General features: G+C 40.1%; 1 protein-coding gene across 22 annotated transcripts in view; it reads right to left on the bottom strand.

Annotated features, from left to right (window-relative positions):
• The window catches only part of LOC105205448 (flocculation protein FLO11), a 334,932-nt gene that overhangs the window by 40,975 nt on the left and 272,628 nt on the right, over positions 1-21,329 (bottom strand). The gene's annotated exons all lie outside the window — the stretch shown is intronic.

Raw genomic sequence — 21,329 nt, 5'->3', positions numbered from 1 at the left:
ATAACACGCATTACTACACTTAATGCTATATTGTATTTAACAAAATTCAGAATCGATTCGACAGAATATCCGATAGAAAATATAATTCTATCTTATTTTACATGGTGATTATAAAATGACTGTCGCAATTTCCAAGGGATTAATAATGAGCGTGGACCATTCTACGACGATCGCAGGGAGAGACAAACGTAGCCTCGGGCAAGTGGACCAGACTCGCGGCACAACCGACATCAATCTGAACGAGCGAGCCGCACCCCTAACGATCCACCGAGTCATATAAATTTTATTGCCATTTCATAAATCCCGACGACCACCGCGAATAACCGTCCGGGAGCTCTTCGAGAGATTATCAGGAACGTATAAAGTTGCGAAACGTCGCGCGGTTACGGTTCGCTCGATCGTCGTTCTGGATCCTTCCAACGCAATTCTCAAGTACGATTGCGAAAACTTCCGCGAAAATATAATGGTAATTATCGTACAACTTAAAAAGTGATCAAGCTGCTCGGACGATTGGCATTTTATACCGGTCTCTGAACTTTACGTTCGTATAATGTCGCGTAGAAGAATGTTCGAGTTTAACAAATTGTCCTTATCATCTCTGTTTGCGTTTGAATTTTAATTAACATGGATATACAAATAAATTGTGTGGCGCGTTTCAATTTTTTTAAATATAAAAATAATTATTTATAGGTCAACAGTAAATAAAAGTACATCATTTCTTTGATGCTATAATAAAAAATTGATCAAATAATATTTATCCAACTTACATCATTTAATAATATGTATTTTTAGTCTTTTTTATAATATGTGCACATTATAAATAAATTAATAATTTCAGAACTACCTTGTAATAAGATATTAAAATAAAAATAACTCACTTTTCATATATCAAAACTTTTTTTTATATAGATATTAAATACATGTGCGCATAGTAATTTTAAAATATAAGAAATTAAAATGATTTAATATTCCTATTAATTTATATGTATATAAATTTTATTTCTTGTATTTAAGTACTTAGCATATCTTACTGTACATTATATTAAATATTACATTTAATTGTTAATGTACATTCTTGTCTCACATTAGATAAATATTACTTTGCTAATATTACAAGTTTCGATTTTTCCATCGCGGCTGACGACGAGATATGATTCGCGTCTGCCATCAAGAAGTGTGTATTGCTTTTAATTAAGAAAAAATGTAATATGAACGAGAAACTAGACGAGGTTACGACGGCACCTCCCGCAGTTCTTGAGCCGCAGGGGTCGGTCGTTCCGACGACTACGGAGGGTGGAACAAAAGAAGTTATCGCCGCGGAATTTTTATGTCGAGGAAAGAAAGAAATGTAAATCAGGTCCTGGCACTCTCGCTCTCCGCCGTCGTGGACCAAGAAAGGATGAGAGAAAACCAAAGAATATAAAACCATCATTATTTAGTCCAAGTATCGAATGCCTATCAGAATTAATACAATATACAATAAACCTATGCACTCGCGTGTATTTAAAAAATATGGATATTAGTCGTCGGACATAAGTGTGTGTTATCTATTCATATTCACAAAGCTCCATTTGGCAAAAATATTAAAATACTAATTTTTTAAATAATTATCATCTTTCTTATATTCAACTTTCTGTGAATTGTATATCTACAAGATTATACGTCTATTTACATACCTAGAATACTACGGGATTTATAAAGTTCAATCAAGGCATTAAAAGTACACGGCCGAACTGACAATCAGTCATTCAGTCGTACAACGAATGAACGTTGAGGAGATAGAATCGAAATGTAATTAAGAGAGTAAATAATCCGTACCGAACAAACTCCGTAAAATGGATCAAAGAACTCGCGAGAGCGAGAACGAGCGCGATAGCCGAGGAGAGAAACGGTAGAAGCTTCGACGAAAGGTATCGGAGTGAACTACGTGGAGCCGTGTCTCGCCCTGTCGTCGTCCTGTCTAGCTCGAAGCAGTAAGGCAACGAAGGAGGGGGAGGGCTCCACCGGAGACCCTCGATAAATATTTCCGTCAAGTGACCGGGGTTGGAATTCAAAGAGAGTCGAAAGGTGGAATCGAGAACGGGACGACTCGGAGCTGCTGAAGGGGATGAGGAAGGCCGAAAAAGGAAAGCCAAGGCGAGCTCAAGACCAGTATATTTGCGTTACGTTACATAGTTGTGCGTTTAATCAGCCATATACCCGGAAGGAGCTAGAGGTAAAAGACTGTGAGAGATAGGGCATGTATCCCATGTCCGTGTGCTGACAAGAGAGGAGACGCCAGACGTCTTCAGAGATGTTCAAAAGGACCTTATTTATTGAACAACTCATTTACACGCGATATTTGTTCAAATTTTCTACGGGTCTTTTACCGAACTGAATAAGGATAGAAACACGAAGTATTATTTAATTAAGTTATTAGATATCTTTTTACAGACGTAACAGATAGATTTGATTATTAAATACTTTTTTTTTAGATACTAAACGGGATTATTTAAAATAATAATTTTACTTTACTATTACGTGATTATAGCTATTAATAATTATTATAAATACTGAAAGTAATATTTTTTTTACAGTGACGAACAAACAGGATTACTCATATTATTCGTAATATGATGCTCATACAGTTTCAATAGCAGGGAAAGAGAGCGAAGGGGATTGGAGAAGAAGAGCAGTAGAGGCGCCTGTGGAACGTCGATGGTATGACAGATTGCCTCCAGTATTTTCCACCACATACATCATCGGTAACCGCTAGACCTTAGCTATATCCCGGTGATCGCAACATCGTCTTCTTTCTTAATTGACGTCGCCTATGCTGATGTACTCGTTTCGCTAACACCGAAGATCCCCCGTCTCGCTAATACGCACGTCCGAAAATGTTCTTACTCAATAAGCAATCACGTCGGAAAGCCGACCTCTCTAAATTAATGTACGACTCGCTCAGGCGAGGCGCGGTAATACATTGATAATAGAACGAAGGGTCGGTGACAAACTGCCGACCGCACTTTCATCGTCAGGGATGCGATTAGGGAAAAATTCGTCCTGTTTTAATGGGGAGTGAAAATTAAATACCGCGGTGTGTCCACCCCTTAAGTCCGGTCACCTAATAATTCATACGAGGAATGTAAAAAGGGCAGTGCAGACCCCTTTTCCATGGGCTCGGAGAAAGCGCGAGGAGCGCGGCGGAAGTCAAGGGGGTAGAAAAATACGGGCTTCTGTTTATCTTGAGATTTGTAGCCGCCTTGTTCCCGGTATTTATTGGCTGTTCCGGGGAGCGGGAATGCCGCAACCTGACGGACCGTTAAATTTTATTATGTTTTTTTCACCGATGCCGAAATAACGCGTCGCCGGATACGGCTGCCTGGCATCGCAGTAAGGATAAATCCTGATCGACCGTGGTTCGACATATCTCTCAAGGGCCATAGACTCGCGAGCTCTTGCCTTATCCTCACGCTCTCGAATCGCCCTGTCACCCTCTTTGCACGAAGCTTGGGAACGAAATTCGATTTACGCGGGATATTAAACGAGAGAATAAAACGATTATAAATATACATCTTACGCTGTTTACAGTCAAAGTTTTCTTTTTAAATTCTTAAATTCGTGACAGATATGTTTTATACGTATTACGAAAAATTTCAAAGCTAAGCAAATGCACACTTAATAAATATAGGTTCTAAATTTGATTAGAATTGCCACGCATTGCCACGTATATTCTGAGTAACGTCTGCAACACTCGTAATGATGACGAGTTTTCGTCTCAGCGAATTCGTTAGGTAGGTTTGTGAGCACATGTATTCTCTTGCAAGTCTACATCCTGCAATGGTCTAACCGTCTCTTCGTACGAGGTCATATCCGGGATTAAGGAGAAACGACGGTTGCAGGCTCTTCAGAATGATAGTTGTAGGCATGGTGAAGGCTCTTCGCTAAACCAGGCGCCTCATTATCTTAACAAATCTAATCTCGTGGGTGTTTATAAATGTCTTGTTTTCTCCTAAAACGACTTTGAAGAGAGAGACGGAAGAGCTTCTACAGTCTACTATCCTTTTTGTTTTATTTTATTTTATTTTATTTTATATATAAATATATATACATATAAAATAAAATATGTATATATCTTTGTCATTTTTTATTAAACAATTTGAATTTATTTAACACACTGTACAATCTGTTTTTTTCAACTATTAATTCTTTAATAAATATGTACAACTTTCTCTATCTAATTGATAAAATATAAAATTAACAAAAAGGTACCGTTGTTGATGCCAATGGTATTTCTTAAGTTACATAATTTTTTATGTCAATCAAAGCTCAACCTCGCAGCATTGAAATATAAATAATTAGATATACAACGGGTTGTTGGACAAATCAACTAGATTCCTAGCTTAATCAATGTCTGTAGATACGAGAATGTGGAGAACACAACGCTGGCATTCGAGAAAGGGTAGGCCTCTGTTATTATAAGATGGAGAGTACAGCTTGTCGTAGAACTAGAGACCCTGATCCCTAAAGAGCAATAATACGAATCCTCTCTTTATCTCTCTCTTTTGCAGTTATCATTAAAATTGTCAAGGTATGCGTAAAAGTTAATTCAAAAGCTAATTCAAGCCTTTATGTTAGGCTGTGGTGTAATCTTCTTCTTGATCCCCTTAAAGATCTTGGACCACTCTTTTTCAGATGTTTTATTAACCTATTTTATTTTGTAAGAATAAAGTGCCTTGATGTCGTAGAATTTTTTATACATCTATAATTGATTCTGCTATATAATTTTACGTTTATGTATCTTGTGACTATTTTGATAACTAAAAATTTTATCTTATATGTCGTATTAATAACATTCAGAAATTGACATAAATTGACAACAATACATCATAGCACAGTCTCTTTATTTCAAATGTACACGTATATCATTTTATTTCAAGTTAAATTTTGCTTTGACGTCTCCAGACAAGAAGCCTGCGTTACAGTAAACTCTTTCTCTTAAATTTTCATTCGAATCTCGTACGAAGAGGTTACATCGGGGGCTCGCTTCATCCTCGCGAAACCCAGGCTCTTCCATTCTGTCTCGTCTTGGGCATAATTTGCACACAAAGTACTAAGGAGTAAAGTACTATGCGGGGTGCCAGCATTATACGTATCTACGTTGTACATGTGCGCGTTATGTATGTACCGAACCCGAAGACATTATGCTAACGCCCTTCTATGCGATAGTCCTCTACCTGATGCGCCTGCCTTAGGTTCTTGTTCTTAATAATCGATCAAATATAAAAACATCTTTGATTTAATTAACAATTATTATGCATAAAGTTTCGATTATTCATCATAAAATAAAGGATTTCATACTTAAAAATTTTTCTTTAATTATTAAATTAATATAAAGTTAATAATCAAACTTCAATTATATTTTAGAGTCTTTAATAGTCCAATTATATTTTGTGCATTAATGAAAATACTTTATTTTTAATCAACGCGTAAATATAGAATATCTTTCATCACTTAATTAACGTTAATATTAATTCCGTTTGCCTTTTAAAATTCCATCAGTTTTTCGTTATAAAAGATTTCCTCTGTATCAGTAATTAGAATGCAAGGACATTAATGGCGAACGCAGCACGGGCCGCATATATGTATGAATAACGACCACCGGCTGGCTCTAACGAAGGAATAAGGAGGCATTCTTCCGCCAGGTAATAAAAAGCCTGTCACGTAGCGGTGGCTCCGCTGAGGACGACCGCAATGAGAAAGTGTGGGTAGCTAGAAAGAAGGGAAAGAATACTGATTCATTATTCAATCTGGGTCGAGTGATTAGCATGCGCCAGTGCTCGACGTCTTAGTCCTCGGATCCTTCTAAATAATGTAAGGCGAGCCTCTAGCCCAAACCGTCGTGATGACTCTCTTTTCTAACGTCGCCTTGAATATATTTCTAAATTATGCATTATAATTATGTTCAGATATAGATAATATTTTTCTGTAAATATTTAAAATATCTCTTATATATAAATATTCAATATCATGTATTAATATCGTTGCAACGCTTCTGTTCTCTTTCATATATATATATTCCAATAATTAAAAATTATTTATTTAATTAGAAATAATCGCTTAAAAATTCAAGAACTTTTTTTGAAACAATTGTCCACAATTTTAATAATAATTTCAATAATATTTTTAACTTCTCCAATGCATATATATTCAAACTCTCTCCTTATACCAAATTTGTATTATATCGTTTTAAAAGCGGCATATTTCGATTATCTGATGAAGGATTATAGAAAAGACTAATAATACTCTCTAATCCATTCACGAAAAAATATCGTTGTCTCGAATCTCAAGGGACAGAGAAGAAAAGGCCGAAGGATAAAACATTTTTAATGTAATTAAGTGGGAATCTCTGCGGTGCTCTGCCCCGTTCTGTTCCGACATCACCGTTACCAACCTCCTCCCTTCCTCCTCCGCCTCTCCGCCCCTCGGTTGACGGTGGTCTCGGCTTGAGATCTGGATGTAAGAAGGGTTGTATTCAGCTTGCCTCCGGGGCATGTTAATGCACTCCGAGATCTTAGCACTTACACTCCAACACGCCCGTCCTCGACGTTGTCGTTCTCCTGCCTGCTTTTCCATCCCCAGCCATTTTCTCTTTCTCTTAAACTACCCCCGACCCAAGTCTCCGGCGCCTCTAGAGAGCTTTCACGGACGCCGCCTTAAATCCGGATCTCTGCGCGCCTTTGCCCCTCCCCCCCTTCCTCAACCACCCTTCGAACCACCTCTCGTCAACCTCGAAGCTCGTGTACTCAACTCTCGAAGCTACCGCGAAATTTTCTTTCCGAAAGAACTACTTTCATTAGTAGTTTATTCTTGCTTAAAGATCTCACGATTTAATTTTGATTATTGTGCAATAGTTGTAATTGTAGTCATAATTATACGATATTATGTGCCTAGTTTTATTGTTTAAAAATATTAATAACGCATAAACTATAAATACTACTTAAAATATCAATGAGAACTAAAATGTTCCAAATAATTACATGCATCTATTCTCTTACCAATTTTAATCAATAATAATAACAAATTTTTTTCTTTCAAAAGCAAGAAGAAAAACTTCTAAAATAAGCTGTCCTTTTGCCGTCTAAAAGTGGCCTGTACTTCTGCCAGTAAAGAGAAGCTCTTGAAAGAGAAAGAGAGAGAGAGAGAGAGAGAGAGAGAAAGATGCTCAATGGTTACAAGAACGAAGGGGAAATCCGCGGAAAGAAATCTTAATTAACGAGAGCATTGTTCCAGTCGCGAAAAGTCGCTGGAAGTACCAGCAACCAGAATCGAGCGTAGTGGTTTTTGGCGTGGCGTGCAGCCGGGAATGATCATTTCAGACTGAGAGAATGAGAGGAGAGGAAAAACGCCGCTTTTCCCGAGGATGATGGGCGCCGCGGCCACCGGTGGTGGTGCGCGCAAGGGCACACAAAGCCCTTGACGGATGGGTAGCCACCGGGCTGCGGCGTAACCCCCACGATTACGAGTGACCACCTGTTGAAGGTCCTATACGCACCTGAATACGCACACACGACTCGTCCTCCCCGTACCATGAACACAAACGGCATTTCCATCCGTGGCGGTTGAAGAAACGGACCGTAATAATATGCGTCAACTTCCGGACATAAACTATCGAAAACGATCGACGAAAACCCGACGGATCTATATAAAACAATAATGTTGCGCAAATAAAATTTATTTTAAGCTAGAAAATAAAAAAAAAGGAGGTGAAACGAGAGGATAATTTGATTAAATAATATAATTTTGATGTACAAGGATAGTTATTTCGATCTCTCAGACTAAAACAAATCTATTCGACGATTAACGATACTCGATTGCATCCCTGTATCTGTCGCTGTGAATCAGGTTCGTCGAAACAATCGCCGTGCGGACGCGACGTTTGAAGAGCTCGGATGCACGGAACACGGAAAAGTGCTTTGGCGTTTTTGCACGGTCGAGCGCTCGTCAATCCAGAAATCGAGAGCATGCGTGCATGCGCAATGTGTGTATATGTGTGTGTATTTTTTTTATTCTTGGGCTCTCTCTCTCCCCGGACTCAGCCTTCCTCCCTTGCCCTCCCCGCTTCAGTCACGGCCGTAGAACGCGACGAGAACGCTTTATTTCCACCCCCGTCGCGATCGTTCCATTTGTTTCGCAGCCGGCATTGCATGCCTCGCGGCGACGAGCTTTCTCTTTCCACCTTCTCTATTTATCTGCCTCCTACCGTCTCTCTTTTTCTCCCTGCCTACCTCTCTGTCACCCTTGCTCTTCCCATGGCAGATCCGAGCGGTGGACGAATCGACTCGACGTTATCTCGACATATCCGCGAATACACGTTTAATGCGCGACGCCGACGTATTTATTCACCGGCGTACTTTCCCCATTTTGACGAATGACGCGCTATATCGCACACTACTAGTCTGAATGCTACGTTGTCCGCATGATTTTTCGCCAGCAATAGAGATAGACGAATTCTGTTTTCTCGAGAAAAGAATTTTGCGCGAATAAAGATCAATTAAGTGTTTAAAATCAAAACGACAAATAAAATTCAAGCATTTGTAACGTCTTATGACTTTAGGACTTACGCCTTGTAAGACCTAATGTTAATAAATGTTAAAATAATTTTTTGCAAATATTATTATACAACACATGTAATTCAAATCAAAGATGTTATTTTTGCTAACTGTACGTAATTAGTACGATTAGTATAAAATTCAATAAAGTAATAGTAGAACGTTTCACATCAATGTTTTTCTTTCAAAATAAGAAATCTTATTAAACGAAATATTACGTATAAAATGAGACCTAATTTAAAAGATATTATTTAATCCCAATAAATATAACAAAGAATTAATCAAACTCATTACATATCTTTACATATAATAGTTATGTATCATTGTTTTTAACAAAAATTTGACATTGTTGAATCATGAAAGTATTTTAATAAAATATAAAATCAAATCGACAGTACATTAAGAGGAAATTGTTTAAATTTTAAAGAAAACGCGAAACTAAGAAAGATCGAAAACGTGCAATTCCCTTAGCAGATGCTCATTAGTAATCCAACATCGTGCCGTCCATTACGCATTTCGATTTCGCGTTAACCCCCTCAGAGTTAACGCCCCAAGCCCTTTAGCCTCGTCTTATAGGTTCCTCAATAATCGTCATAATGTTGAACCACCTTGTCAACATAGAAATTTGAATAGTACGCATTTCACTATTCTGTAATAATTCAACGACCGTTCAGTGGAAATTTCACAGACAGACATATTATAATAAAATTTCTATGCTTTTTATAATAAGTAAATAAATATTTTCTTTTTGCAACAAAATAAAAAGTTTTTCATCATAATCCAGTACAACTGAGCAAAATTTGGCATCGGCGATCACTGCCAACGAGAAATAGTCGCGGCGAGAGGCGATTTATGTATGGAAGTAGTACAGGTCAAACGAACGTCGGCCAGCCAAGCCTTTTCAACTTCTTCCTTTTTTGGTGGTAAGGGCGCCGCTTAAAGTGGCGGCTCGCTAATGATAGTCCAACCCTTCGAGGACTTCGCGACCCAAACCCTCTCGAAGCCGGCCTGCATCTGATGGCACTTCAATCCGTTAATTGGTGTACAACTTTTTTCGCTGTCTCCCTTCACGTTCGCCTATCCTCTCTCTTCTCTTCCTTTCGGAGCGGAAAAAAAAATTTATTAAATTAACCACTGGCTGAGGGACGCCGCCCCGTAACTTTATTTCACACAGGACTCCACACAGTAATCTTCATGCCGCTTATGCGTTCGTCGTGGATATTTAACGTTTTACTCGAGTCACTGCCCGCTGCTTTCGACGTTCGCGCTTGATGAAACTTTAAAACTCACTTAAACGCATGGCGAGTAATTTTTTATGCCTTCTTGGATACTCAGAAAGAGAATTAGCGATTTATGATCAGATAATAAGTCGTTTCGCTTTGCATTTTAAGAATCTATTTTACAAAATCATTTTCAAGTTAATTCAACTAGTAGTTTTGACAGACTATCACTTTCAAAAATATTAATTAAGAGTACATCGCATAACAAATCGTTTCTCAGAGATAAAAAGTTCTATATCTACCAACAAATAGAATCTAGACAATAAATCTGGAGAAGACAATCAAAATGTAATCTACAAGTAATTTTGTCTTTAAGTTCTTTTAATTATCAATGTTATTTTGATATATTTAATAATTAACAAACATTTTTTTAGTATAACTCAAAACATTATGAAAACATTATGTATAGTTTTAAACGTATTCGACTAAAGATGTGCAGCAGCTGAAGCACGATTTAGCATAATTACTTAGCAATTCTAACTGCAACGATCGACAAAGAAGAGGGACAAGGCTTACACGGGTCCAAATGGCAGAAGATAAAAAAAAAAGAAAAACGGAAGAGAGATCACCGCCGGTATTCAAATCGATTACACAAGAGCCAATGTAAAAATTATGCAAATGTCGTTTACAAGTGAATGGGACCCTCGCGACGAGCGAGGTTACAATTAAGCAGGAGCCAATTCAATATCGAGGGCCATTCGAGGGAATATTCAACGGGATGGTATTAAATGCCGACTGGCTCGTTTCTATAAGGACAGATCGGCGTTATCGTTAGAACCGCACCGGCATTGCGTGTGACAGATGCGTGAGCGACAAGAAGTCAAAGAGAATCAGAAGGAAGCAAGACATACAGCTTGTGCTTGTAATGATACATTTCGTATACTGGTAATGTATTACTATACTATAAATATTTCTTCCTTGTCTTACTTTTACAGAGCTCATTACTTATACTTTATTGATTAATTATATAAATGATACACAATATACTTGTTAACAATACTGCAAAATGCAATAATAGATATTATGCTAATTCATAACAAATTATAACATATTATGGCAATATGAAATAATCTAATTGAGAAAATATAAAAATATAATTATAGCATCTAAATGACATTATCATAAAGTTAATTAAATTAAAGTTTATCCATAAAACCAATTTTACTCTTAAAAAAATTATTAATATTTTTTTTATGAAACTCAAAGAAAATTTAGAAGTATCTTTTACAGCATACACATACGTATATCAATCAAAATATGACGCATATAATAGCGTATCGCAATCAAACCGAAAGTCGAACGGAACCATTTCTTCGTTAAGCCCGCTTTAGTAGGTTACAACCACGAGTACATCCCTTGAAGAGACCCTCCATGCTTAAAGCATCGATGGAATTACCGGCGGGTGATGAGTTTAGCGGAAGGGATAGATGAGATGAGAGAGGTCTCTCCTCTCTTCAGCCCTCTTCATCCCCTTCGCAATCCGTACTGAGGCATTCTAGGCTTCGGTGGGAAACGACGAGCCATGCTAACGCAGACTTTGTTCGCCCGACGTTCGTTCGATCGTTTTAATTATAACGATATCTCTGCATTTGAGATCGCAGGGCATCGCGTAATTCGAAAATGGGACTGAGTCACGATTGCTATCTTGAGAAACGTAGCATTTGCATATAAAAAAAATTCCCTGGAAGAAATCGTTCGCACGCCACGTTGACTCACGATTGGTATAATCGAGGTAGAGGGTGTCGTGACGTTAAAGGACGCGGGTACGTTTAAGAAGCCGAAGGATTCGACGGATTATGGATTTCTCGCGCCCGCCTTCATCTACATATGTTCTCGTCAGCTGCGCTTTGTTTCCCGAATAAGAGCTCATCACGGATGCAAAACCGTCCATTCATATTCAAAATTTTATATCTCGGCCGCGGAGAGGCTAATTTATTCGGCTTCGATCCCGCCCGCGACAAATCCAACGCACCCTCGTCGCTCTTACTTTGCCTCCTCCAAATGCACGGCCATTAATAATCTTGCCATTTCTTCGCGCTTTAATTTTGTTTTTTCTTATTACATTTCTAATCGAAAAGAAACAAAAAAAAACTGACAACGCGAATAACACCGATGTTACACAAATGATACACCTGTCAAGGTGGCAAACGCGGCAAATTTGAATTTCTAAATACGTGAAAATACTCTTTCGTTCGTTCTCTCGGTGTTCGAGCGAACTCCGAGGAGCAGGGAATTGCAGCAGCCGCCGGCGCTGCACCCAGTACCTCGTCCTGCTCGCTCTGTCTTCCGTCGAAGAGATAATCATATTAGCCGGGCTATAACTTGTCTATGCATAAGTATAATACCGTGGCGCCGTAGTCCCAGGATCCTGGCCAGGATACCGCGTATATTTTACGCGCTCTGCTCGGCCGCGCTCGCACACGCGCGCGCGTGCACCCTCAGGACCCTCCGCCAGAGACCCGAGAGAACTCCGACCGACTGCCGTTGCCGCTGGCTGCCGCTGGCGAGAGAGAAGGCGCGAGAGATACTGTGGGGGTTTAGGTGCGCAACGTACAACGTTAATCAGCCTAATTGAATTAAGCACGCGCGACTGTTGTAATTATGACTATTTATAATGATCCCGCCCGCGCGCTCCGCGATTCGCCCCTCCGCGCGTGGAATATTAGTTTACGCCGCGAACGCGTCGCGTTTAATGCCCGTCGTCGTCGCCCGAGCTTGTTAACGGGGAAGCGACCGAGCACACGGCGATACACGGAGTTTCGAACAATCGTCTAAAGTGGAAAGATAAGCCGTTGCCGTCGCGGCAACCGAAACAGCGGCGGTGGCGGCGGCGCCGTGGAAGGTTAACGATAGTTTCTCCTTACCAGAAATAGACTAGGCACAACCGACACGAAAATTAAGTTGTAAACAAATTACACTAACCTGTAATAAGATAGATACGCGTTTCGATATTTCAATATTAAAATGATGAATAATTTTACGATAAAGAAGGGACAAGAAATCGTACTGTGCTGTATGTTATTTCATATTTCTGTGTTTACATAATGTTTTAATTTCAATGTCGCGTAAGCAAAAGGAAAACTAAAATCAGCCTTGAAAAAACGTCTAACCGTTGGTAGTAAACGACACATCCTACTTATCTAATCCGTTCTCTTTATCGCCGTAAAGAGGCGGTCGGTAAACGTACCGTGATAATGAAAACGGGTGTTAGCCAGGATTTCCGGGTGGCTCGCTCTCTTCGCGCCTTCCTCCATCCCTCCTGTATTTCCCTCTCGCGCACACCCACGCCTGGGCACGCATCAGAAGTCGTACTTCATTAAGTCGGCAACACTTCTTCCAGCGACGTTACTCATCCCTTTGGGACGGGAGCCGCCGCCGACGCGCGCGAGGAGGCGAGATCGAAAGGGAATAAGATTAATTGCATTCCGCGCAGGCGAGAGGAGGCGTATTTTAAGGCAAACCGCCAATGCTCGCTCGTGGAAACGGCGACGGGGCCGAACGAGTGGCGAGGGCGAGAGTGAGGGCGCAATGAGGAAAACGACAATACCTCGGGTGGAAAGACGGGGGGGGGACCAAGTCGCGAGAGGAGCGAGATTCCTGCCACTGATGGGGGTGAGGAGCGAGCCGACGAGCGTGACTGAAAAGAGGACCGAGAAGGAGAAGACAGCGCCCAAGGCCTTGTTGTATTTATCATATAATTACCATAATAGAGCTCCGCGCCGCACTCCGCCACTGCCGACCAATCCTACCCGCGCTCCCCGCGTTCTCTCCAGGCCACAACCGCAAATTGGAAACTCTCGAATACATTTTCCCTTCGTCGCTCACTCACTCGCTCGCTTGTTTTCTCGCTCGCTCGCTCGCTCGCTCGTTCGCTCGCCGCGCTCGAAATTGTTCGCCGTAGGACGTCGGCCGTCGAGTCGGAAGGATGCTAACGACAGCAGCACGAATACGCAGTCATGGAACGCCTGCTCGGCTCGAGGATGATCGACGTATGGTCATTAGATACAATTTGTCTGCGTAGCTGCACTCTGTCTGACACTAGTCGTCGGAGTAATTATGGCTCGACTTAATCAATAATTGCGCACCGTTTCTGTTTGGGCCTTTCTACTGAGACTCTGACTACATACAGTCATTTGCCGGAAATTCGGAACGTGTCGATGTATGAAATGCGTTGTACTTTTAATATTTTAAGCCAATTGAATTATTTAAAATAATTTATTAAATATACTGCCGCATTATTAAACTGTGATAATATTTGATATTTTAATACGTGTACATTTTAATTGAAAAATTTGCTCATTTTGTAAAAAAAAGATACACTCTTGGATATATAAAAATGTGAATCATCTCTCTAAAATTCTTTCTTCAATCTTCTATTATTCATTTTGCTACACTTATCACAAGTCTACAAAATAGCAATAAAATTTTTTTCAAAATTTTCATTGAGGAAATAGCTGAATTACTTGAGTAAATTTACCATTATTTTTTTCTCTTTAAAGTAAAGTCTAAAATAAGATAAGAGCAAGAAAGGGAAGAAATAGTATCACAAAGTGAATGCTTAGAGGTGAGTTCTTTAGTTTCTTCGCCAACCGCGAATCATCCCCGACATCACCTTTTGAATCTCCTAGCCCCCTTTCCTGGTCACCCGATGTGCAGCCCGGCGGAAAGATATTGCAGCTAAACACTCGGTTCTTTGATGCCGCCCTAGTCCGGGATCTCTATCCCCGGGTACGCTGGCGGATAATTAACGTTAAAGGTTAATCCCGCAGAGAAAGACGACAGGATAAGAACGGGCTGACAGCAACTCCTCGGCTCCCGTTTCTCTGGCAGATATAATTTGATTGGAACCTCGAAAATGGTATGCTGAAATTAAGTCCGTGGATTCAAACATATCCCTTGAAACACGGCTATCCTGAATATATTCGTTAATTTTATATTTAATTTTCAATATAAAATAAAAGATAAAAGTGAAAAAATACAGTCAGAATAACTCTCTATATTTTTAAAAATTATATTTTAAGATTAATATAGGATTCTTCGTTTGTCTAAAGAATAATTTTAAGATATTCCAAATCTTTTTAAGATAATAATATCGACAGTCTCCCATTTTATTTTTGATAAAATTATAAAGCTTTAGAAATATTTTTATCACAATTTTTATCTTGTGCATCCTATTCCTTCATTTGATTAAAATTATAAAAAAATTAAGATACAAAATTGTAAAATAAACAAATAATATGTTTATTTTAATGTAATTAAAAATTGATGTATATAAATATAAAATAAATACGTCAAGTGTAGCGTTTATCATATTTTAAGTAGCAAGTGTATCACAGTGTAAGCAACGATAAGCAACGGAGACGAGTGTCGCGCAGGACGCGTAAAAACGTCTAAATTGCGCGTAAATAATTATATTTGCATATTCATCGAAAGGTAAATATTTAATGCCCACGGAGCATAAAGGGGCAGCGTGAAGTGTAACGTATACGTGAAAAGAGAGAACTGGCGAGTTCCTGGAGAGAAGAGGAGAAAGAGATGGTGGAAGAGGAGGAGGAAGAGGCAGGAAGAGGGTTGGACGCTGGCGAAGGGTTGGCCAGCCGTGTACGCGCGGCCGCCGCCACGAGCTGACGGAAAAGGGGTTGAATGTACATCGCGGCTCGTCGGAAATTTTAGCTTAATTTTACTTAACTACACTGGACTGCCCGTGGGCGCCCGGCTGCAGGGACAAGTGTTATTTTTGTAATTCCGAGCGGCGCTAATGGGAGACCTCGGCTTAACTCCAACCGACCGCCAACAAAAGAGGGGTGTTTACCACGCGCAATGAGTATACGGCCGCGCGGGGGTAGTAACCGACATCCCACTGCCTGCGCTTGTTACAAACGCGAAAAGAGCTCGACATTAGTTGACCGACGGACGAAACCGGAAACGTGGGTCAAAGCGTTCTTCATGGAAAACGTGAGCGGCGATCGTCTCTTTTGAAAAAAATATACCTCAAAATAAGCTCAATATAACGCATTACATACAGTTGTATAAATATATTTCTTATTTCAATGTTGTCTTTCAAAATAGATATTTTATATGTACAACGTGCGACCAAACAATAGATAAATAAATAAATAAATAAGAGTACATTGTAATTATCATTAAAATCGTTACATAATTTACTTTCTATCACGTACTATATCTTATCAATTTAATATGATAAATGATATAAGGGGCCTCTCTGTCTTTCTCTGTAACTGACGCGTTACTGTCAGGGTATTATCAACGGCGAAGATATCGAGAAGATGCGAAAGGGCGCTGATGAGATTCGAGGGAAAACTTGCAGGTATGAAGCATAGAGCAAGTTACAGAAGCTGAGACGAAGCGTGTATCGAGCGTGAATATTACATCGATCAGGGTTTGACGATGCGGTACGAGGGTGGGAGAGTGGGTGGAGGCGGGAGAATCGGGGAAGCAAGGATGATGTCAGCAAGGATGATGTCGCCTATTATCCCGTGGAACACCTGAGCCCCCCGTTCACCGTCACGTGCTGGTCCTGCACGTCCCCGTTCTCCTCTCCGCGTCGCGCGCGCGAGAAAGTGTATGAAAACGAGCACGCACTCTCCGTCACCGGCGTCGGCCAAATTGCACGACCTCCGCGTATTATCCGCCCCTAAATTATTCCCCGCTAACCACAAAAATAGCCCTTCGCCTCCCGCAAACCCTCTCATCCTCCACCCCGCAAGACTCCCTCAGTTTTCTGCATCGTTACATTTTCTCGGTTAACGCTGCGCGGCTCATTGTTTTAACCGCATTGTGAATATACTGAATCCTCATTAATAAAATATGTTAATGTGACGCTTTCTTCTTTCACCGACACGGTTGTTGCAATTTGGTGAATTGAAAATCATCAGATACCGGAGTGATCAGAGAGAAACGATAAAATTTTATTTACTCATTTGAAGCTAAAATTTATGTAAAATATAAAAGCATTATTAATGTTTAAAATTAATAATGACCCGACGAGTCTTCAAATTCGTGCAAATTTTACCTTTTGACGGTTTAATTACGAAAGTAAATTTAACAGTGATAGATATGATAGACATAATAGATAAGATAGATGTGATCTACGCTGGATATAATCAGATTCTATCATTTCCAGTTCGATAATTAGCAGTAGAAGGAATTATGAACGAACGGTATACGCATCAATCATGGACTGAACTTTTTCACAGATGCTGGCTACCTATATGCATATTAATGTATGTTTGGTTAGGAGAGCGTATCCCGACCTGACATGATGGACGCTACTGGAGACGAAAGTTGAGAAGGTTGTAACGGCTTCTGGCACCGTATGTCGGATTTCCATTCGACGAGAGATGGATGGCCCAATCCATGGAACATTGATCACTATTAAATCGCATATTCCGGTGGAAACCTACTGTGTGACGGTTTATATCGCAATCTCTTTGAGCCTATCTGATTGTTTTATGAGACTACTTTCGTTAGAAACAGTAGTCAACTAATAAATGAAAGAACAACTCATATCGCGAAATGTGAGTAGAAAGTTTGACAGGCTGTCACGGTATAACGCGTCGAAACAGCATTGTCCATTATTTACATGCAGACGCACACGCTCAGGTGCCGCGTTCAGGAGTCTTCAGAGAGGTAAAAGTTGCGAGTCCGCGGTAGCGGAGGCGGCAGCCTGGCCATCAGGTCCGATTCGATAAAAGATGGATGATCCAACCGACGGCCGTATAGTCGATCGGTCTCCGAGCTGACGCCTCCGAAGATGAAATGCACCCTTGGCGACCCCAGAACCGACCCTAAGCCCCCGCATACCCCGTTTCTTTCCCCGCTCGCCTCTCTCTTTCCCTTCTCGCGCGATAGCACTTTGCCAACCGAGGGCATATTTACGAGAGAGGCGCGTGCCCCGCGTCAAAACGCACCACCGTCTCTTGGATATACCCGATTTGGCATACAAATTCCGTCATATGTAACCCGGAAAAATGTTTATTGGTCCGACTAAAGGTTATTAGGTCCGGCCTCTAGTTGATCTACTTGACGTAACCAGTCGCCTCACGTAGCTCTATGAAATTGGGTCCACCGAGTCAAGAGTGAAAACATAAGTCTTCTTTACAACCGATTGCTCTATACTTTGCATTCTACACGACGCTGCGACGTAGGTTGGAGCTCGTCCTTTGGAAAGTTGTAACGATAAAAAAAGTTATGCTACTGTAGCAATGAAAAACAAATCGATATTACATGGAGATATTCTTCTACAAATGATTCAAGAATTATGAATTTAACTTGAAAGTGTATTCCATTCTCTTCTCTTCTCTTCTTTTACTTTTATCATCGTAATACGTGTGCTTACAAAGTAAAATAACAACAAACGTATGCGTTAATGTCTATATTTTTATACTAAACGAGATGTAATCCACGAGATTTTCGAGCGAGAGAACGCCATTTTGCGGGACGCGAGAGAATTTATAGGAATAGTCGAAGGAATGGCAGAGTGAGAAAGGACACGAGGTGAGGACGAAGGACCTCTGGTTTCCTCGCGGGGTTCCCGCACGGCGGCGGTCGAACCGGGGAACAGCAGTACATTATTTCTTGATGTCAAATAAAGCAATTAGCATGTGCCCTGACCAGGGTCCGCAGGTTCTAACCCGAGTAATCTCGCCGGGGTCCCCGGCGTGTGCGACATCTTCATCAGAGAGGCAGACCCTCCTCTCTTCTCCTTTCTCCGCCACTTTCCGTCCCGTCGCCCCTCATACCGGACGATGGTGCGCTCACGTGACTACTCTGCACCCCCAGAGACAAGGGATGCTCGATGTTACAGAAGAGCGAGAGCACAAATCGACGAGAAGAAGATGGCGGCTCGGTATAAGGGCGAGGGAGAAAATTGGGGGAGGGGGGGAAGAGGAGAAAAATCAAGCGGGGGTGAGGGGGAGGCAAGAGAAGGTCGTGTCCACCGAGTGAAGGCGCTTCCAAGGGAAATTTCACAAAGGCTGACCCGCTGGTAATGAATGTTATATAACCCTTTTAATGCTTTAAGCCTCTTAGATTTTTCAGTGCGCTCTCGACGCGCGCGCCTTCTTCGTTCCCGTCCCTTCTACCTTTTCTCCTGCGAGGAATGAGCCAGCGGAGGTAGTTCGCGGCTGTGGGGGTGAACGAGGGAAGTCATGCCTCGGGGTAGGTAATTATGTGGCGGACGTAAATTAAGCTTGTTTAGATTGGGATTTTTATTAAGGTCTTTTATGAAAGAGAGTGCCGCCACTAAATGGCGCGCACGGTATACACTCTGACACCGGTACTCCTTTAAACGCCGCCGGAAGAGAACCCGCAATACGTTTATTTCGTGACTAATGCTAACGACAATGAGATTTAAAAATCAGATTTGTTAAGAATAGTCATATTGCATGCACAAAAGGATAATTGTAATGAATTAATATTATCGCGTATTATTTGAAATTAAAAATATTGTAGAATTATTGATAAATTGTATAGAATTTTGACAGCATAAAAAAAGGAGTTGATTGTTTTTTATTTGTTAAAATCTATTTAGATATGATATATTAAATTTTGTTAGAAATGATGTGTGTGTGTGTGTGTGTGTGTGTGTGTGTGTGTGTGCGCGTGTGTGTGCGCGCGCGCGCGCACATGTAATAAATATATTATAATAATTTCTATTATTATGGCAATCATGTGAAGCATAGAGAGTAACGATTCGAGAAAAGCTTCGAACTTGCCCAATTTCCCCAATACTATCCCCAAGGAAACAACGATCAGAAGATATATCTAATAGCAGCAGGACGTACGCACTGAGGAACACGGAACAAATAAGTAAGGATTAGTTTAATCGTGCTTTAGGAGTCGAACGTTACAGGTTTATGTCGCCATTCCCTTTTTCGAGGGAAAGAAAAAGCTATAGCTCGTATACGACCGAATTTACGAACCAGCGATAGTGGGTAAAGAAATTCAATTGATATATCGAAAATATAGATTTCCGCTAAAAAAAATATTTTTCCTAATAAATGTTAATTAAACATAAGTTTATCTTTTTGTTTAGTAAAATAAATAATCCCATTTTTCAATCAATTCGTAGAGTAAATCTTGCAATAATGCTCTGCAAGTAGTTCGAAACGTTAGCGTATCAAAATATACTAAAATATCCAACTATTAGATACTACTTACCGCTTTAATTTGTTTTACTCGCGTACATCGTGCGTAGGCATGTTAATCCAAACATGTCCGTAACGAGCATAGCGCTACGTCAAACAGCTAACTGCTTTCGCACGAAGGCACTGGGAGCGAACTTCGAGAAGCAGTTCGCAGGTACAGACGGTTAGCTATACCCAGTGTATATGTATACCTCCGAGCCGGTAAACGGAGAACGAAGTTCTCGGTGGAAGTTTAATTCAACTGGACGGGCAACCGGGTGTAAACGCTGAATGATTTGTTGCAAATCGAAAGTGCCCCCGCGAGCTCAAGCTCGAACTTCAACTTCCTGCTCGTACGACTTACTTTATGCAGTGTTGTATCGCGGCTATCGGCTATCAAACGGTCATCGATATATTTTTATATTGATATTTTTTTACAAAATATTTTATAGAAGATGCTATATGCCCCAAAAAGTAAAAAATATATAAAAAAAAAATTACTAATCTCGTTTTTACACATGATACCATAATTTCTAATAATAAGTAAGAATTAGGTCAATATGTGAATAATATAAATTGATATTTGAATAAAAGAAAGAAATGCTATTTTCAATTACAGCAGATCTTAAATAATATTTTTATATGAATTTTCTAAATATATTTTTCAATTATATAACTTGTTATATAAATCAATTCTTTAAAGTATTCTAAGATACTTGCAGCATTATTATTAAAATTGACGAATAATTTATAATATTATTTCTAGTTTCAGTTTGTGATTGCGTTTCAAGTCCAACATACAACAAGTATCAACATACAATTCACAAAAACTAAAAAATATATTTAAAAATTGACGAAAGTGTCATATTTTTTTCTTAATAATAATAAATTAAGCAATAATAATTAAAGAGTGTCGCGCAGCCGTTATTACAGATTGCACAAACGTTTTTTTCAAAGTGACGGTTGACTGGTTAAATATCGAACATCAAGATCCAGTGTCGATTTTGTCGGGTAGTTTCGCGAAGCTGAGCATGCCCGCTCGTTCTCTCGATTAGGCTTTGCCGTCATTAAAAGTTTATAAAGAAGCCGAGGTACGAGACGGGCAACGATGTGCAGGGGGTGTGGTAGATGGTGGCTTGGCAACCCCAGAACGAAAGCAGAGCAAAATTGGCACGGTAGAGTAAAAAAGACAGAAACCTGAGAGTAGAAAAGGTAGAGAGAGAGGGATAAAGAGAAATTCTAAGCAAGTTTTCTCATGTGCGATGCATAATGAGGAAAGGTAGACAGCGTATAAAGAGCCTACAAATGAA

This window comes from Solenopsis invicta, chromosome 7, assembly GCF_016802725.1.
Source record: "Solenopsis invicta isolate M01_SB chromosome 7, UNIL_Sinv_3.0, whole genome shotgun sequence".
Lineage (NCBI taxonomy): Eukaryota > Metazoa > Arthropoda > Insecta > Hymenoptera > Formicidae > Solenopsis > Solenopsis invicta.
This window is presented reverse-complemented; position numbering and strand designations above follow the sequence as displayed.